The 17,624-nt window shown below is 38.3% G+C and overlaps 1 protein-coding gene across 9 annotated transcripts in view; it reads left to right on the top strand.

The window, feature by feature from the left end:
• TNRC6A (trinucleotide repeat containing adaptor 6A) overlaps positions 1–17,624 on the top strand; it is a 140,874-nt gene that overhangs the window by 67,159 nt on the left and 56,091 nt on the right. The window lies entirely within an intron of this gene.

The following is a 17,624-nucleotide window of genomic DNA, read 5'->3' as shown; positions in this document are numbered from 1 at the left end:
GCTTCTGAATGTGTTAAGAGTATCCTTTTAGTTACTGAATTTTGGGAATTTGTGGGACACAAGGGAGAGACCATGCAGCAGGCTGTGGGTACTCTGGGACTTCAGGCAGTAGATATTTAAAATCTGATGTGGCCAGCTTGAGTAAGAGTGAGACCCCATTTCTAAAACTTGTGGCATTGTGGTGGGCACATGTAGTCCCAGCTACTCAGGACACTGAGGCAAGGGGATCTCTTGAGTCCAGTAGTTTGAGGTTGCTGTAGCTGTGATGCCATGACACTCTACTGAGGGCGACAAAGTGAGACTCTGTCCCACATACATACATAAAACTTGATGTGGGAGTAGGGCTTCATCAGAGAGTGCTAGTAAAATTTAAGTCTGCATTTAATCCCTTCAGCAGCCACATGAAAGTAGATAGTACTATTGCCACTTAACAGGTAAAACTGAGGCTAAGAAAAGTTAGGTAACTTGTTCAGTGGTTATACAGCTAATGAATTCCTCGACTCTTATTTCTGTTGGGCTCTACTGCTCTGTTTCTTTAAAAACAGCTCCTACATTATATTGGAAACAAAATGGGAAGGGCACATCATTACCCATACTGCAATAATAGTCATTGAATGAACTGAAACAATGGGCCAGGCATGATTCCACTCACTATGGGAGGTTGAGATATGTGGATTGCCTGAGCTTAGGCGTTCGAGACTAGTCTGAGCAAGAAGTGAGACCCTCATCTCTAAAAACTAACCAGGCATTGTTGTGGGTGCCTGTAGTCCCAGCTATGTGGGAGGCTGAGGCAAGAGAATCACTTGAGCCCAGGAGTTTGAGGTTGCTGTGAGCTATGATGCCATGGCACTCTACCAAGGGTAGTAAAATGAGACTCTTGTCTCCCAGAAACAAAACAAACAAAAAAGCATTTCCCTCCTTCCCTCTCTGTCTCTCTCACTTCCACCAGTTTGAGTTTGAGGTTGCTGTGAGCTGCGATGCCATGGCACTCTACTAAGGGTGACAAAATGAGACTCTTGTCTCCCAGAAACAAAACAAACAAACAAATAAAAAAAAAAAAAAAAGCATTTCCCTCCTTCCCTCTCACTCCCACCCCATCTCGGGATTTGTCACCCGGGCTAGAGTGCAGTGGTGTTATTATAGCTTACTACAACCTTAAACTTCTGGATTCTTCTACCTGAGCCTCCTGAGTGGATGGAACTAAAGTGTTCACGACCATGCCTGGCTAATTTTTTCTATTTTTGTGGACACAGGGTCTCATTCTTGTTCAGGGTAGTCTGAAACACTTGACATCAAACGTTCTCCCATCTTGCTAGGATTACAGGTGTGAGACATCCTGCCTAGCCCCAAAATGAGACTCTTCTCTTAAAAGTAATCAAGAAAGATCTTCTAACAGATTTTACAGTGTTGCCCTGCCGATTGAACACAAACAAATAAAAAAAATTGCAGCACCAGCATAATTGAATTCAGAGAGGATTTGACTACTAGCAATGAGTGAGGAGGGATTGGCTCTTAAATTGTTTATTGCATCTTCGGGTATTGATTAAAATGAGCAAGAATTTTGAGGACCAAGCAAGATACTGGTACAAAGGCTTTCTCCATGCTTTGGCTTGTATCGGCAAAATTAGAGTGCTAAATCATTTTTGAAGTGTTTTTGCTGCAACTCTGAAGGAGGTGTAAAGAGAATTTTGCTTAAAAACCACATAGTCTCCTTCATTCCGAAAAGTTGGGCAGAGCCCTTCTGAAGGGCTTTGGCAATAGTAAAGTCCCTTTTGTTGTGCTTAGTGTCTAATAAATTCAATAACATTACAGTTCAACTTTTAAAATATGACTGAGATGACTCAGTTTGTGGTGAAGGAAGAAAAGTGTTTAATTTGCCCCTTTCTTACTATTAATGGAGTAATTTGTTCCTTACTTTTTCTTTAAATCACCACTGCTAGTCTCAGCCACGTTTTACCATCTTATGAGGCCATCTTGGGAAACAAAGGTAAATGGAAAATAATTGTGTAGTTATCCATTATTTCAAACTTAGCTTTTGTAAAATGCTATTATTTTCTTCATTATTCATGAAATATTTATTGTGTGTCAAGCTTGTTTTATGTACTGTTATGGTCACTGGCGATAAGCATAAACAAAACAAACCCCGAATCTCTGCTCCCATTGTACTTCCATTCTCTTCTTGGCTTTGTTTTAGTAAAGGTGAACATATGTTTATGGGCGTTCATGGGTTTACCTGTAACCTCTGTAAGAGCTATTTATTATAGGTATTTAAGGCATACAAAAATGTTTTGATACACATATACACAATGAAGATTACAGTCAAACAAATTAACAGCTTGTCCATTATCTCATGTTGTTACCTTTTTGTGTGTGTTAAGAGCACCTAAAATCTCTCAGCAAATTTCCAGTTACAATACAGTAGTATTAACTATTCCTTGTGGCATACAGTAGATCTCTAGACTTATTCATCCTACATAACTGTAAATTTATACCCTCTGACCTACATCTTCCCTTTCTCTTCCATTCCTACCCTTGTAACTACCATTGTACTCTGTTTCTATGTATTTGACTTTTTTGTTTAAAAGATTCCACATGTAAGTGAGATCATGCAGTATTTTTATTTTATTTCTGTGTCTAGCTTATTTTACTTTTCCACACTCATCCGTGTTGTGGTGAATGGTAGGTTCTCCTTTTTTACAGTTGAGTAATATTCCATCGTGTATATATAGTACAGTTTCTTCATTTCTCTTTTTTTTTTTTTTTTTTGTAGAGACAGAGTCTCACTGTACCGCCCTCAGGTAGAGAGTGTCGTGGCATCACACAGCTCACAGCAACCTCTAACTTTTGGGCTTCCGTGATTCTCTTGCCTCAGCCTCCCGAGCAGCTGGGACTACAGGCGCCCGCCACAACGCCCGGCTATTTTTTTTTTTGTTGTTGCAGTTTGGCCAGGGCTGGGTTTGAACCCGCCACCCTCGGCATATGGGGCCGGCGCCCTACTCACTGAGCCACAGGCGCCGCCCCTGGTTTCTTCATTTCTCAATGGACACTTAGCCTTTCTCATATCTTGGCTGTTGAGAAAAATGCTACAATGAACATAGGCGCTCAGCTCTATAAGGTGCTGATTTGATTTACTTTGGATGTTCAGTAGTCTTGGATACATTCCAAGACTCCCAATGGGTACCTGAAACCTCAGAAAGTACTAAACTCTATATATACTTTGTGTTTTCATATACCTACTTACCTGTGATAAAGTTTAATTTTTTTTTTTAATTTTTTGAGACAGAGCCTCAAGCTGTCACCCTGGGTAGAGTACTGTGACATCACAGCTCACAGCAACCTCAAACTCCTGGGCCCAAGCCATTTTCCTGCCTCCGCTTCCTAAGTAGCTGGGACCACAGGTGCCGGGCACAACACCTGGCTATTTGATAAAGTTTAATTTTTAAGTTAGGCACGGTAAGACATTAACAACAATGACTTAATAAAGTACAACAGTTGTAGCAGTATAGTATAATAAAAGTTACAAGAATGTGGTGCCTCTGTCTCTCAAAATGTCTTATTATACTGTAGTATCCTACCCTATTTGTAAACTGTGGTTGGCCACAGATAACTGAAATTTTGGAAAGCAAAACTGTGGATAAAAGAGGACGACTACTATGTACACAGAAGAGAATTGCTGAGTCATATGGGTTTTATTAGTTTTATTTTTATTTATTTATTTATTTTTGCAATTTTTGGCCGGGGCCGGGGTTGAACCCGCCACCTCTGGTATATGAGGCCAGTGCCCTTCTCCTTGAGGCACCGCCACTAGTTTTATTTTTTACTAGTTTCTAGTTTTCCTTTTTTGAGAATCCATAGGACCTTAAGTTTCTCAGCTATATTCATAATAGCTTCCTACTGTCATGAATTTCAGGAGCTTTGATAGTTTGATGGGGGTTACCGTACTGCATAGATTTTCAGAGGAGAAAATTGAGGCCCAAGTAGATTGTGACTTTAAGCATGTAACAGTAACGGATAGAAAGTGATACTTGTGCAGAGGCCAAGCAGCGAGGCTCAGCTTCTTGAAAGAAGAGTAACCTACCCCCGTGGTTCATCACCATGTCCTCTGACCTGGCCAAGAAAAAGGGAGACAAAAGGAAGTAAGCTGGTTCCGCTTCTGTAGCTCAGCAGCTGGGGCACCAGCCATGTATTATACTGGAGCTGGCTGGTTCAAACCCAGCCCGGGCCTGCAAACAATAATAACAAATGCAACAAAAAAATAGCCGGGTGTTGTGGTGGGCACCTGTAGTCCCAGCTGGTTGGGAGGCTGAGGCAAGAGAATCACTTACGCCCAAGTAAGGTTGCTGTGAGCTGTGATGCTGAGGCTCTCTACTGAGGGTGACATAGTAAGACTCAGTCTCAAAAAAAAAAAAAAGAAGCTGCCAAAGTTTGACAGTGGCCCAAAAAGGGACATGAAGAAAATGGAGATGCAGTAGCTGAACCACAGGTGGCAAAGGAGAAAAATTAGGCTAATGGCAGAGAGACTATAGGTGAATTGAGGGAGGAGTGAGTTCCTGGGATTGTTGCCAAGACTTAATGCAAGTCCTAGCCCAAGTCAGAATCTTGATGCCAGGAGTGATGGAGACTACCATATACACGTATCTGGTGCCCTGAAACTCTTCATGATGAACCAAAATAATAAAGTTGGAGTTTGTCCCAAAGAAAAAAGAAAGTGAAAATTGTGGGGGGTATTAGGGTGAACAAAAGAGTTCCCTCAGAGTAAAAAATCACAATCTTAGAAAGTTTGGTTACTCTGTTTCCTTATAACTCATTTCTGTCACACAGGTTGAGTGGTTCGGCTGTTAGAATTGGGGCTTAGTTTACTGTTTTTCTCCATAGTCTACATAGTAGAAATCATGACATTAGTACTAAAGGTTGGTATTAACTAATACTAGAAAGACTGGATGTGATTCCAAATTTAAGTCTAGGTTTACACACCTGTAATCTCAGCACTTTGGGAGGCCAAGGTGAATGGATTGCTTGAGCTCAGGAGTTTGAGACTAGCTTGAGCTAGAGCAGACCCCAACTCTAACAAAAAGTAGCCAGGGTTGTGGCAGGTGCCTGTAGCCCCAGCTACTTTGAAGGCTGTGGCAGAAAGGATTCCTGCAGGCCAGGAGTTTGAGGTTGCTGTTAACTATGATGCCATAGCACTCTACCCAGGGCAATAAAGTGAGACTCTTGTCTCCAAAAAAAAAAAACCTGAAGAGTGCTGAAGACCCCTTTTTGCTTTAGGCAAGATTCATTTCTGAAAAGATAGGCATGTTTGCTTAGAAATGCTAGTAAATCATACAAATTTTAGATATGACAGATTTTGTACCTTTAGATGGCTGCGATAAGACCAAGCAGAACAAACAAGACAAGAAGTAGACATGAGAAAAGCCTTAGGTTGAATGACTAGCCATTAATTTTTGAGGTGGTGAATCTGTAATTAGCCATTCCTTTATTTTTAGAGTTTGTTTTTGCTGTGAATATAAAACTTAATGTATACTAAAAGGAACATATGTTTTGGTGGTCAGATTTTATTTTAAATTTTAGCATTGTCATTTACTAGATGTTTGAGCATGAGTAGCCTTCTTTTGAACCATATTTGCCTCACCTATAAAATGAGTACATTACTTTAAATTTATAGGATCATGATGAAGATAAAGAGATAACATATTTTTCCTGGCATCCACCCAACGCATGGTGAATTTTAATTTTCACCACTGTGGTTTTTGTAATATCTTCGTAACTCTTCAGCCCCTTGAAACAACATGCTACCAATTTCTCCAGTTACTTTAGGGTTCTTCCTCCCCCAGATGGAGTAGCTTTTTAGCAACTATTAAAGAAATTCCCTCCTCAAAAAAGAAGAACCACCACCAGTATAACCCAGCAAAGGTAAATCATAGTATAGTATTTTTGCCACAGTGCAAGGAGTAGTACAACATGAGAATGGATATATCATTTTTATAAATTTGTTTGATCAAAATTGATACTTTTCCCTTTGACTTAATATACTTGTCAGTAAAATGTAATACTCTGCTTAATCACTTGTACTTTTTTCTTTTTATAAATTGCCCATTATTATTTGCCCCTTTAAAGCATGGGCCTAGAGTTTTGTTTTCTTAGAGTCTCACTTTGTCACCCTGGGTAGAGTGCTGTGGTGTCATAGCTCACAGCAACCTCAAACTCTTAGACTGAAACGATTCTTTTGCCTCAGTCCTCCAAGTAGCTGGGATTATAGGCGCCCACCACAATGCCCGGCTATTTTTAGAGATGGGGTCTTGCTCTTGCTCAGGCTGGTCTTGAACCTGTGAGCTCAGGCAGGCCATCCACCTCGGGCTCCCAGAGTGCTAGGATTACAGGTGTGAGCCACCGTGCCTGGATGGCCTAGAGTTTTTGTTAGCAATTTACAGTGATCTAATGAACTTACTAGCATTTCATCAATGTATTTGATGCAAATATTTCCAATGTTATGGGCTACTTCACATGTATGAAGTCATTCTAAAGATGAGATACCAGGCAGGAATATCTAAATTTTTACCCAGTACCAGGCCCCATAGGGGACACATACATAGAAGATGTAGTATTTAGAAGGAGGAAAACAAAATTAAGTAACATTTGCATTATTAGTTTGAACTTCAGTCCTAAACTCTGGTGACTGTTGGATGCTTCCCTGTGGTAGGCCTAGTAAGGATATCTTTTCCATAGATTAGGTCAAGTGAAGATGTGGAGGGTGGGAAGGAAGGGAATGGATACCTCATTAATTTGTTCTAAAAAACTAGTATTTTACAATTTGCTCTTTTTTAGGGACGTGGGGTGGGGATTCATTGAGGGTAACCAGTTTGCCTTTTAATTTGGAACATACATGTTTGAAAAAATAAAATATACACCACTGTATAATAATTTTATTTTATCAAATTCACCAATGTTTTTGCTCTTCAATTATATCCAGCTTTAGAAAAATTTTGCCTATATTTTCTAAAAGCTTTTTTAAACATTATCATTTTATAGTATTAACTGTTTTGGCTGAGCTACTTGTTAAGAAATTCCGATTCTGATTAGTAAGTCTGTGAAGCTGAAGAATCTGTTGCTCCTAACAGGTTCTAATTAAGCCAGTTTGAGGATCACTGTTGTAGAATTGTCTATTACAGAAGAGAGACTAATGAATGGGTAATCTGATGTTTTTTTCTTCGAAAGGGTGGGCCTATACCTGAAAAATAGATCATCGTACTTTTTTGAGTCTTACATGCTTAAATGAGACTCAATGGGCAGATTAACCAAAGATTTTGAAATTAACCACATTTGAATATTGTGGGTGTTCTCCACTTCTAAAAGAAGATCCTATAATTTAGAACAGATAGAACTTGCTCAGACATTATACCGAAGAGCAGAATTTGGTAATAAGATGGCTTCATTCTGAATTTCATTAGTTGAAGAAGCTCTGGAAAATATCTTATTCAATGATCTAAGGACATGGAGGATTCTATCAAGACAAATCAGCTGTGTTTCTCTTTGTGATAATTTAAGATAGGAAATAATTTAAGATAGGAAATACTGGGGTAGAAGATAGAGTCCTTTGAGGGAATGGAATTGGGTGCTTCCCCAAGACCTAGAAAAGTATTTACTTCCCATATCTCTGGAATTTGTGAAGTGAATTAAAACTAAGTGAATTCATTTTAATATTTATTTTAAATTTGATAATCTAAATTTAAACTGATTTTTTTTTCCCCCCAAACAGTGTCTCGCTCTATTCCCTAGGCTAGAGTGCCCTGGCATCAGCATAGCTCACAGCAGCTTCAAACTCCTGGATTCAAGGGATACCTTGCCTCAGCGTCTGGAGTAGCTAAGACTACAGGTGCCCACTGTAATGCTGGGCTAATTTTTCTATTTTTAGTAGAGCCAGGGTCTTGCTCTTGCTCTTGTTCTGGCTAGTCTCAAACTTCTGAGCTCAAGCAGTCCTCCTGCCTCAGCCTCCCAGAGTGCTAAGATTACAGGAGTGACCTACTACACCCAGCTGAACTGATTGTTTTTGAAATTTTGCTGTTTGGTGTTTTTGTCTTAAGTATTTTTCAACCAAAATATTAAAACTTGCTTGTGCTTATATAAAATATAAATACAGTTTGTTATATTTCATTCTAGTTTTTAAATCTTAGTTTTAAAGTTTTCAAACAGCCATTTAATTCAGACTACTTGCTAAGAATTGGCAGAACTTAGTGTATTGGCACATCTTTCGCATTTTCCAGATTGACTAGTGGCACTTGAAGCTGCAGCCATTTATCCACAACAGAAATTCTAGCACTGCATCTTAATGTGTATCAGCTTAAAAGCCAGTCTTCCCCTCTGTGCCCTTTAGTATTCCAGAACTGACAGAAGTTAGTATGAGACAGCAATGTATATTATATAGGGGAAGTATATTATAAATCATCTACTATGCTGGAGGCTATGTTTGGCCATGTTTTAAATAAATTTGATTAATTGATTAGAACTGCTCTTTGCATTGTTCTACTACCTGGCTACTTCTTTCCCCTCTGGTCCCCACTTAAAATACAAGAAGATAGATAGCTGGGGTTTATGGCGGGCACCTGTAGTCCCAGATACTTGGGAGGCTGAGGGAAGAAAATCGCTTAATCCCAAGAGTTTGAGGTTGCTGTGAGCTGTGACACCATGGCAGTCTATCCAGGGCCACACAGTGAGACTCTGCCCCCCCCCCCAAAAAAAAAAGAATATGGAATTTAAGTTATTGGGCCTCAAATCCAACTTGGAAGAGCAGAAAATAATTGCCTATAATGAAGATTTTAAAGACTGTTTATCTGCAGATCATACTTATAAAAAATATCGTTTGGACATTTGTACTTTAAGGATTTTTAAACATGAAGCATTCAGAATTTAACCTAATTGTCTGCCAGTATTTTAGAAGACTTACAGTGTAGCCAATATGAAAACTATACAGCTCCTTCCAACCTCAAATTACTGGGCTCAATTGTAGACTTTGGAAGTACAGGAGTAATTTTAAGTGCTTGTGGTCCTAAGCATGGAAATTCATGTTTGGGGAATTGATAGTAATCAAAGATGATTAACATTCATATTTAAATTATTTCTATTTCATATTTAAATTTTTTCAGTTCATATTTAAATTATTTCTATTAAACTTGAAGATAGTCAAAGTGAAGTTTATTTATTAAATGATTTTTGAAATAAACATAATAAAATAACAAAATGTTATTTTCAAGATTTAAAGAAGCAAATATTAAAATGGTGTTTTCACAAATTTAACACTTAGATATATATTTAGAACTTCGGATATTAGTCTATTTCTTTGATTTCTCTTTTCTTTTTTTGAGACAGAGTCTCACTATGTTGCTCTCAGTAGAGTGCTGTGGTGTCACAGCTCACAGCAACCTCAAACCCTTGGGCTTAAGCAATTCTCTTGCCTCAGCCTTCCAAGTAGCTGGGACTACAGGCGCCTACCACAATGCCTGGCTATGTTTTGGTTGCAGTTGTCATTGTTGTTTAGCAGGCCCAGGCCAGGCTCAAATCCACCGGCCTTGGTGTATGTGGCTGGCACCCTACTCACTGAGCTACAGGCATGGAGCCTATCTTTGATTTTTCACTTCAGTACAGGGCAAATTTTGTTTGTTCTGATCCCTCTCACCTACACCAGCACCCCTCAGTCTCACTCTGTTGCCCTGGACAGAATGCAGTGGCTGTCTTTGTAGCTCACTGTAACCTCAAATTACTGGGCTCAAGCAATCCTCTTGGCTCAGCCTCCTGAGTAGCTAGAACTACAGGTGTGCATCATGATGCCTAGCTGATTTTTCCATTTTTAATAGAGAAAGGGGTCTTGCACATGCTCTTGTTCAGGCTGGTCTCTATCTCCTCTCTTAGCTCTCCCAGAGTGCCAGGATTACAGGTGTGAGTCACTGCACTCTGCCTCAATTTATGTTTTATTTTTTAAAATAGTTTTAGGCTTATGCAATGTTATTTTATATAAGAAATATTAGAAAGCTCATGAAGTAGTAAAACTTAGCAAAAGATAATAATTTAATTGTATTATTGGGCTATTTTATTGTTTTACAAAATGGAATGTCCTGATTTGGAGCACAGTTTAGGAAAATGTTGCTTTGAATTCTCTACTGATTCTCGATTATTCCCCCTCTAGAATGTTGATATTCTACAGTGTTTAATCCTCGGTGTTGTTCTCTGTTGTTCTTCAGATTTGGTCATTTTGTATATACTGACAACTATTTAATTATTCATTCAACCAACAGTTCTCGAGCATTTGCCAGATTGGTATAGGGGATGGTAGTGATAAAATGAAGGAGAAATAAAAATCTATCTCTTAAAGAGCACATTGACTGGAATGTAAGGAATTTTTGAAGAGTTTTATCAGAATGGAGGAGGAAAAATTGATTTTTATAAAATGCTTCTAAGATAAGTTCAGTCTGGGAGTGGGGTTCATCCTAGGCAAGATGAACAGAAAAATTTGTAAGAAAGGTATTAAGGTATTTTGGACAAAAGAAATGAAAGAGCATGGTACCCCTTGGGGTAAGTGTTTGGTGTGTTGATAAAAGAGAATGAAATCATTGTGGATGTAGGAGGATATACATCTCGAAAAATGGTAGACAGGAGCCATCCAAGGAGTTTTGATTAATTCTGAAAGTGATTTTAAGACATAGATAACTTGAGGCAGGTAGAGGATAGAGATGAGGGCCTAAATTATAACAGTGACATTGAAAACTCAAGGATGCATTTGAATTTTAGATCTGTTTTTTTTTTTCTTTTTCGCGGGGTTTTTTTTTTTTTTTTTTGGTCAGGGTCAGATTTGAACCCGCCACCTCTGGTATATGGGGCTGGCGCCCTCCTCCTTGAGCCACAGGCGATGCCCGATGCATTTGAATTTAATCAAGGAGGTAGTCTATTGGGCCTGTTGGCTGAGAGGGATTAGGAGAAATTGAGGAAAGTAGTCCTGCTAGAATAGCTAGATAGATAGTCTAGCCATTCATTAAAATCAACAGTTCCTCTTCTGTTGCTCTGGCAATTATGACTTATTCTTGCCTTTACTTCCCTTCTTACAGTTGCTTAAACCCTTTTTTCAAGTTTTGCCCTTCTGATTCTACAACTCTATTGACTTCTTTTTCCACCTGCATATTGAATCCTAAATCCATATTTTTAGTGCAGACCTTTTGAACTTTAGAACCACATATTCAGTTACATTCTATGCATGAATGTCCTATAGCAGTCGTTCTCAAAATTGATCTGAGGATAGGACCCCTGGAAGGTTTTTTGAAACTCTTTCCTGAGCTCCACAAAGTCAAACTATTTTCAAGAAGACTTTATTTGCTGTTTTTTATTCTTAATCTCTCAAGAGTATATACTGAGGCAACATAATATGAAATAATACAACAAATTGAGCAGAAGTATATGTGAGAATCTACCTGCTTTCTGCCAAGCCACGTATTAAAGAGATTTGCAAAAATGTAAAACAATGCCATGCTTCTCACTAATTTTGTTTTGGGGAATATAGTAAATTTTCAAAAAGTATATTTATATCAGTTTGCAGTGGTTTATTTTCAATGAAATAATGTTTTAAAAATTTCTGCTTAAACTTTTTTTTTTTGGAGACAGTCTCACTATATCACCCTGGGTAGAGTGCTGTGGCATCACAGCTCACAGCAACCTCCAACCTCCAATTAATATTGCAATAATTAATATTGCGATTCTCTTGCCTCAGTCTCCCAAGTAGCTGACACTACAGCCACCCGCCACCCCGGCCGGGTTCAAACCCACCACCCTCAGTATATGTGGCTGGTACCGTAACCCCCGTGCTATAAGTGCTGAGCCTTAAACTTCTAATGTAGTAACTGTATATACATACGAGTCTAATCCACATAAACAAAACCATTTAGATTTCTCAATTTTTAAGAATGTAGAGAGGTCTTGAGATCATAATGTTTAGAAATTGCTATCTTTTGGTCTGGGCATGATGGCTCCCGTCTGTAATCCTTGCACTCTGGGAGGCCAAGGCAGGTGGATTGCCTGAGCTCACAGGTTCAAGACCAGACTGAGCAAAAGTGAGACCTTGTCTCTAAAAAATAGCTGGGCATTGTGGCAAGCATCTGTAGTCCTAGCTACTTGGGAGGCTGAGGCAAGAGAATCGCTGAAGCCCAAGAGTTTGAGGTCGCTGTGAGCAATGATATAGCACTCCACTGAGGGTGGGAAAGTGAAATCATGTCTCCAAAAAAAAAAAAAAACTATCTTTTAGTAATAACAAACCCAACAATATCCAAAACTCAGCCCATTCTTTCTTATGTACTTCCCAAAGTTGATTTTTGTCTTCTATTTCATATCTTGGTAATTTGTACCATTGTCTACCCAAATTCTAGGCCAGAAACCTAGGGTGATCCTTTATTCTTCTTTTCTTACCTACATGATAATAATGATAATCACTGACATTCATTATTAACCATGTGCTAGGTACATGATTAATAATACTAGTTCTCTCAGTTCTTTGCATTCACTATATCATGTTACAGCTCAGAACAACCGTGTGTGGTGGTGTTGGTATTACTACCTATCTCTATTTTACAGATGAGTCAGAAGAGGCACAGTGATTAAATACTTTGCCCATGTTCATATAGTTAGTAAGTGGCAGAGCTGAGACTTGAATCCAGTGGAGACATTTGAACCTGTACATCTTTGTTCTCAAATACTTTATGTAAGATTAACATTGCATATTTTCTGAGGATTCATTATTTCCCCTTCTCTCTCCCACCCAAAGTCATCTGGGCCTATGATGCTTTTTAGTTTTTATTTTGTTATTTATTTATTTATTTACAGACAGAGTCTTACTAGGTTGCCCAGGTTGGCCTTGAAATCCCAGGCTCATGAATGATCCTCTCATTTCAGCCTCCGAGTAGCTGGGACTACAGGGGCTTAACACAGTGTCCCACATTTAAAAAATTTCTTTTTAAACCTGGGGCTTTTTAGAGAGATAAATTGTGGAAGACCTAGAGCTTCAGTAGCGTAATCAGTTAGTACATGGTACTAGTAAATTGTGGAAGACCTTTTCAAAGTTTTCTGTTACATATTGTAGGACCTTCTACTTCTGTGATCCTATTTTAGTAAGTTGTATTTCATATATTAGAGGTTGGAAAACTACAGCCTGTGGACCAAATCTGGCCCACTGCCTGTTTTTGTATATGAAATGGTATTGTAACATAGTCACATCCATTCATTGATCTACCTGGCTACTTCTGTGCTACTGTTGCAGGGCCGAGTAGCTGTGGACCATTCAGTTTTTGGTATAGTCCGCAAAGCCTGAAATGTCTACTCTGTAACCCTTTACAGAAAGAGCTTGCCAACCTCTGGTATAACATTGTTCAGTTTGGCTGGGGTTTATGTTTTTCTCTATAGATGGTACATAGTATTTCTTGTCTTTCCAGAATCTATATTTGAAGTTATGTCTTCCTTTTTTATTCCTAGTACAATTTATATCTCTTTGTTCTTGGTTATTTTGGATTACTAGAATTTTGACTGACTTATGAGTAACACTGTTATGTTTGTGTTCTATCTTTTACTGTGCTCTGCAACAATTTAAATGCCATTAAACTTAGAGATACATGTTTCCTTGAGCCACAGGGGCCGCCCAAAACAATTTTTTTTTTTTTTGTGGTTTTATACATGTTTCCTAAAGGTATAGTAGTAAAATAGAAAAAAAAAGTATGTAGTATTATTGATCAACAAAACTATGGAGTCCTGATGGGTAATTATATAAATTTCTCCATTTCTTCTATGCTAAATAATTAATCTGTTTAGATTTTTTACCTCCTCTCTGGCCACCATTTAATTATTCCTTCGTCTGGCTCAGCGCCTATAGTTCATCAGCGAGGGCACCAGCCACATACACCGGACCTGGAGGGTTGGAATCCAGTTCCAAACAGTGACAACTACAACCAAAAAATAAAAAAATAAAAAATAGCTGGGTGTTGTGGCAGGCACCTGTAATCCCAGCTACTTCGGAAGCTGAGGCAAGAGAATCGCTTAAGCCCAGGAGTTTGAGGTTGCTGTAAGCTATGATGCCATAGCACTCTACCCAGGGCAACAGCTTGGAATATGTTTCCAAAAAAAGAAAAAAAACAAAACAAAACAATTGTTCCCTCTCCTCCAGCTTTTCCAGCTATTATTTATAGAGTTCTGCAGAAAGAAATATCTTAAGTTTAGAAAAGCATTTTAATTTTTACATTAAAAAAAAGTATGTTAACTACTAGTCCATCTTTTTTGTAGAACTATGCCTTGGATTTATCGGTTCAATTTTAAAGTCATTGATTTCTACTTTTGTTCCTACTATATTCCTTCTTATTGCTGCCTCTGGGTTTTGTTTTTTTTAAAGATTCTTGAGTTGCTTTATGTCCTTTTTTATTTGTTGGAAATAAGACCAAGAATTTTTCTTTGAGTACTAATTTAACAGTATCTTACAGTTATTATATGCAGCCTTTTCACTATTTTTTTGAGAACCCTATAGTTTGATATTTATTTCTTCATCAACTTGAAATTTATTTAAAGTGTTTTTTATTTGCTAGTTTTGTTGGTTCTAGTGACATTGTATTGTAATCCAGAATGTCGTCTGTATTATTTTTATAGTCTTTGCAATTTATTGATTTTTCTTCTAACACTGTATAGGGGTGTGGGGGTGGGAGCGGCACACATGTTGACTTCTTGTGACTATTTCATGGGTACTTGTCCAAAAGATTATTTTCAGGGTACAGGGTTTTGATTTTTGTTCGTTTTTTCTTTCTATCTCCATTTATTTTATGTATGCAGATACCATGAGGTTTGATGTATATAAGTTCTTAACTGCTTGTATCTTTTTAGTTGTTTTCTTTTATTAACAATCTGAGTTGTTTTTTTGGAGACAGAGTCTCAAGCTGTCACCCTGAGTAGAGTGCCATGGCATCACAGCTCACAACAACCTCAAACTCTTGGGCTTAGAGGATTCTCTTGCCTCAGCCTTCCAAGTAGCTGGTAGCTGGGATTACAGGCACCCACCACAATACCCGGCTATTTTTTTCTTTTTTTTTTTGTTTGTATTTGTCATTGTTGTTTAGCAGGCTTTGGCTAGATTCAAACCTGCCAGCTCCGGTGTATGTGGCTGGCACCCTAGCTGCTGAACTACAAGAGCTGAGCCAGATTTCTCTTCTCTTTCTAAATTTTTTCTCTTTGAATTTTCCTTTGTTTGATATTAATATTGTTTTTATTTAAATTTTCTTAAAATTTCTTGGTGATGTATCTTTATACTTTTTCTTTCACCATTACTTTCTTTCTTGCGTTTAGGAATGCTTTTTGCAAAGTTAGTATCTTTTTTTTTCTTTCCTCTATAATCTTTTTATCGTTTTTAATTTTAAAAATTTAGTTTTTTGGCTCAGCTCCTGTAGCTACTTGGGAGGCTGAGGCAAGAGAATTGCCTAAGCCCAAGAGTTTGAGGTTGCTATGAGCTGGGTGACTCCATGACACTCTACCCAGGGCAACAGCTTGAGACTTTGTCTCAAAAGCAAAAAAAAAAAAAAAAAAGTTTTTATTTTTTGAGACAGAGTCTCCCTCTGTTGCCTCAGAGTAGAGTGTCCTGGTATCAGCCTAACTCACAGCAACCTCAGACTCTTGTGTTCAAGAGGTCTTCTTGCCTTAGTCTCCCTAGCCTCCCAAGTATCTGGGACTACAGTGACCACCACAACACCCGGCTAATTTTTCTATTTTAAGTGGAGTTGGGGCAGTGTCACTCTTTCTCTGGCTGGTTTCAAACTCCTGAGCTCAAGCAGTCCTCCTGCCTCAAGCCTCCTCGAGTGCTAGGATTACAGGCATGAGCACTGTGCCCATTGTGTTGGGGTTTTTTTTTTTTATTTTCATTGTTAATGTTCATTAAAAACATTTTTTTTTATTTGTAGATGATTGAATCTATGGATGGGGACCCCGGATATGGGGTTTATCTTTAGTTTTGCAAATTCTTTAGTATATTCTAATGTCGTATTGTCCTCCTGAAATGTTTGTAATAGCTAATATTTATTTTTGTGTGAGATGCACAAAGGAATATACATTATTGTTATATATTGAGAGCATTAAATTGTCAGGAGACAAATTTTTCATATACAGGTATAAGTAAAGAGACTTGTCAGGGAAAGAATTCCAAGCAATAGATAGAATGTAATTTTTTACTGTAATTTCTCCTATACTATAATTTGATTGTATTACTTTGAAAAAACTGAAGTCATGTTGAAAAAAAGAAAAAGTATTAGTATGTGTTGGGTAGTGCCTGTGGCTCAGTAAGTAGGGTGCCGGCCCCATATACCGAGGTGGCGGGTTCAAACCCGGCCCCGGCCAAACTGCAACAAAAAAATAGCTGGGTGTTATGGCAGGTGCCTGTAGTCCCACCTACTCGGGAGGCTGAGGCAAGAGAATCGCCTAAGCCCAAGAGCTGGAGGTTGCTGTGAGCTGTGACAGCACGGCACTCTACTGAGGGCAACATAGTGAGACTCTTTCTCCAAAAAAAAAAAAGTATTAATGTGACTGGCACAGTTTAAATCCACCAGATGTTCAGAGAAGGAAGACAATAGGGAGGCTTTGGAGCTGAGAGTATGGCTTTTGTTTACTGAGTGGTTACAGTATGGTGGGTACTTGACCTAGACTGTCCCTTCTGTAAAGACCATTAAATTGTCTGGGAGACAAAATTGTAGCTGGGAAAGATACAGAGATAATCCAGGTAGCGAGTGATGGAACTGTTGTAATTCCAGGACTGCAGCTCTTAACCCCCTGAGTAGAATTTTCTCTGAGTGTTTCCACCACTAGTAACATACTGGTGTTTCATTTTGCTTATCTTATAGTGTTGTCTGTAAAGAAGTATCAAAATTTTACAGAAACCTTACACTGCTACAAAAGTAGAAGGTGGTATTATTGTACCAACTACTAAAGAATAGCTTTATGTTCTGTGCTTTATAAACATAAAGCAAACATAACATATTTAACCTTAGGACAGCCTTGTGATGTATAGATATTAACCCTATTTTACCAAGGGGATAGCTGGATCACTCAGATTTATACAACTTGCACAAAGACACAAAGCTTGATAAAGGTAGAACGGAGATTGAAACCTGGGTCTGTCTTGCACTAAAAGCTCATATCCCGTGCCACGTCTTGTTGTTTTAGAGACTGAATATATTTTCACTGGCTAAAGGCATTTCTATCAGTTTATTTACTTACTTTGTTTTACTTAGGAGTCAAAAAATTCATTACTTAACAGTTTCAGGTTTATTTTTCATATTTGTTTAAGATAGGATATCCAAATAACTTCCCTAATTTTGAATAATTTCTGATTTAATACTTTTATCTTTGTATTTATTTATATATTGTGAGTTTGTCTTATTTGATTATACATTTTTTTTTTTTTTTTTTTTTTTGTAGAGACAGAGTTTCACTTTATGGCCCTCGGTAGAGTGCCGTGGCCTCACACAGCTCACAGCAACCTCCAACTCCTGGGCTTAAGCGATTCTCTTGCCTCAGCCTCCCGAGTAGCTGGGACTACAGGCGCCCGCCACAACGCCCGGCTATTTTTTTGTTGC

The sequence above is a fragment of the Nycticebus coucang genome, chromosome 12 (assembly GCF_027406575.1).
Source record: "Nycticebus coucang isolate mNycCou1 chromosome 12, mNycCou1.pri, whole genome shotgun sequence".
Taxonomy (NCBI): domain Eukaryota; kingdom Metazoa; phylum Chordata; class Mammalia; order Primates; family Lorisidae; genus Nycticebus; species Nycticebus coucang.
Note: the sequence above shows the minus strand (reverse complement) of the source record. Positions and strands in the feature narration are given on the sequence as shown.